At 42.5% G+C, this 3,421-nt stretch overlaps 1 non-coding gene across 1 annotated transcript; it reads right to left on the bottom strand.

Moving 5' to 3' along the window:
• Positions 1-2,151: 2,151 nt before the first annotated feature.
• Positions 2,152-2,224, bottom strand: trnae-cuc (transfer RNA glutamic acid (anticodon CUC)). The gene has a single exon. It is a non-coding gene; the product is annotated as a tRNA-Glu (tRNA).
• Positions 2,225-3,421: the final 1,197 nt, after the last annotated feature.

The raw sequence follows: 3,421 nt of genomic DNA on the forward strand, positions 1-3,421 counted from the left end.
TCACTCTAACAGTCGTGAGAACACGGTGAGATGCCAATTTCACCAGACTGCAGCTTGCAAGCATTTAGTGGCGGGCGGGGCCCTTGAAGATGCAGGGCCCGTAGCATATGCTACTTTTGCTACTAGGTTAATCCGACCCTCATTACCTCCATGTAACATTGCCGGCATAACTTGTCCTTTCCTTATCCATGCTGTCACGTACCCCGTGATGGGAATAAAGAACCAGCAGAGATGGAAAACACTTTGGAGTCCAGTATTGCTATAAACTAATAATATTTATTAGTAACTACACCATACAGTAATATAAATGTAGATAAATCAAACAGGTTAGCAATGATTTATATAAAAGTAAATGTGGAATATATATGTATGAAAAACCAAGCTTCTTTAAGTCTAGGGGCAAAAATATACAGTCTTACGATGATGAATAAAGTTCAGTTCAGTTCAGTTCAGTTCGTGGTATTGAGTTGAGTAGTGATGGAGAGAGAGAGAGGGAGAAATTTGAGTCTTCTGGTGAGCTGACGCTGTTGATCTTCTCGTTGTCCCCCGAAATCTTTTACAAGTCACCGACTGTGACCACAACAAAGGGGACCGGTTTTTCTGTGGTGGAGCTATCACCCAGGCGAGGGTGGACACATGGACAACTCCCCACGAGCCAACCCCTTTCCCCTTTCCACTGCAAGAGCGACTGATCGATCTGTCTGATCGATCCTCCCAAAACCCACTTTTTCTGTGGGCACAACAATGCTCATTCAGTGTCCAAAACATGTGTCTCCGGTCTATCATCTGACCTTCTATTTTATCTTCCGGTGCTGAGCATCAACTGTCATTCAAATAACTCCTCCTTCCTTTGTCTGTGTAAGAAATGTATGAGCAGGCCATGTCCTTGAAGAAGGTATAAACAACCTGTGAGCAGCCTTCATCTCTCTCTCTTTTAAAAACAAGTTGTTGGTGTTAAATAACTCCCTCTCTTTTCAAAAGCACAGTTAATAGGGGTAAACGAGCACAGTTCATAGGGGTAATTCAGGACCCCGTCACAATACATCACAACTGTTCAGGTGCTGGTATTTTTCCCTCTAGAACCATTAAACCTTGCCAATTCAATGAAGTCCTGTCCAGCTCCCTCAAAAATTTGTTGAAGTAAAACTCTGTGACCACGTCCTAACTTTTACCCCTTAATCCTGTGCCAACTAATTGTGAGGGGATCCTGGAGTACCCCTATTAACTGTTTGGAAAAAGATATTTATCATTGATGGTTTGTTTGGAAAGGAGAGAGAGACAGAGTTAATTACCACCGATATGTTGCTTTTTGAAAAGAGAGAGAGAGAGAGACAAAGATTAACAGTTGGACTGTCACTTTAAGGCATTGAATGTAACTTTGGATTTTTACTGAGTTTGGATTTGGAGACAGCACCGAGCAACTCGAAAGTTGCTATGGTGACCGAAGGCGGTGTTATTTAATGGACACTCGATGTTATGATTTTCAGCACATTATTGATATTACTTCCAAGGACAGGTTGCCTGCTTGTGCACTCCTTTGCAGACAAAGGAAGGAGGGACTCTTTGAGTGACAGGTGATGCTCAGCACAGAGAAATAAATGGGAGGTCAGATGATACGGACCTCAGGACACATGATCTGGACACTGAATGAGCATTGCCGTGCCCACAGAGAAAGTGGGTTTTTGGCAGATCGATCCAAATTGCTATTCCATCGGTGAAGAAAGGGTTGACTGGTGAGGAGCTGCCTATGCGTCCACCCTCGCCTGGGTGATAGCGCCACCACAGAAGACCGGTCCCTCTGGTTAAAGTCACTTGTAAAGGATTTTGGAGGACAACGAGAAGATCGACGGCATCAGCTCACCTAAAGACTCAACTCACTCTCTTTCCATCGCTATTCAACTAAATACCACGAACTGAACTGAAGTGAACTTTACTCAACATCGTAAGACTATCTTTTTACCCCTAGACTTAAAGAAGCTTGGTTTTTTCATACATATATATTCCACACTTACTTTTATATATAATCATTGCTAACCTGTTTGATTTATCTACATTTATATTACTGTATTGCGTAGTTACTAATAAATATTAGTAGTTTACAGCAATATGAGACTCCAAAGTGGTTTCTATTTCTGCTGGTTCTTTATCCTCCGTCCAACGTGGGGCTTGAACCCACGACCCTGGGATTGAGAGTCCCATGCTCTACCGACTGAGCTAGCCGGGCAAAAATGGTTACAGTTTTCAACTTAATATCTGGATAACTAATCAGCTATAACATTGTCAGTACCTTTCACATGTTTGATTTTTAAGTCACCTTCCTGCAATACCAGACTCCAATTTAGCAACCTTCTATTCTTATCCTTCATTTTATTTAGAAACACCAACGGATTATAACCCATGTAAACCACAAGTGGTCTCTGAGCAACAGAAAGATTTTGAGGTCTCTGATCACAGGCCTCAAAATATTGCAAAGCCAGAATAAGTGCTAGTAATTCCTTTTCAACAGTTGAATAATTTTTCTGGTGTACATTAAATTTCTTTGAGAAATAAGCTACTGGATATTCAATGTCATCCACTCCCTTCTGTAACAGTACTGCCCCAGCAGCTTCGTCACTACCGTCTGTTGTTATAGAAAATGGCTTTGAAAAGTCAAGTGCTTTGAGCACAGGATGATAACACAGGATGGATTTCAGACGTTCAAGTGCCTCCTGGCAAAGGTCACTCCATTCAAACCTTTCACTCTTCCCTAGGAGTTCTGTTAGGGGGAGAGTGATGTCAGCAAAGTTCTTACAGAATTTTCTACAATACTCAACCATTCCTAAAACCCTTCTTAAAGCTTTCTTGCTAGTTGGAACAGGAACTTCAGCAGTAGCTTGAACCTTGGCCTGTACAGAAGCCAGCTGGCCTTGGCCCACCACATACCGCAGATATGTGAATGTGGCATGGCCAAACTCACTTTTAGCAAAGTTCACCGTAAGATTGGCCTTGGAAAGTCTGTCAAACCGTTTTTCTACAGCTGCAATATGTTCTTCCCACGTGTCATTCCAGATCATTAAGTCATTGATATAAACTCCTGTGCTTTCTAACCCTCCAATCAGCGAATTGATTATCCTTATTGCCTGATTATCATATTGCCTTCTGGCTGAACAATAATTTGCCCACAATCTTCTGTGACCTTATGCTCTCTGCTCTGGGCCGACATTTACGTGCCTGGCGGAACCTAATTAATTAGCTTGTTTATTTCGGCTTCTTTCTTAAAGATGTGCTGGGTGACTTCTGGCTACCGCTGCACCGCTGAATGCTTCGCGGAAATGTATTGGTCCGCGGCCCGGAGGTTAGGGACCACTGCTCTATTCCAAACACTCTCTTCTAGCTATGAGATTTTCTGAGAAATCTTTGGAGCCTTTTATGCATCTCCGTC

Source organism: Mobula birostris, chromosome 7, assembly GCF_030028105.1.
Source record: "Mobula birostris isolate sMobBir1 chromosome 7, sMobBir1.hap1, whole genome shotgun sequence".
NCBI lineage: Eukaryota > Metazoa > Chordata > Chondrichthyes > Myliobatiformes > Myliobatidae > Mobula > Mobula birostris.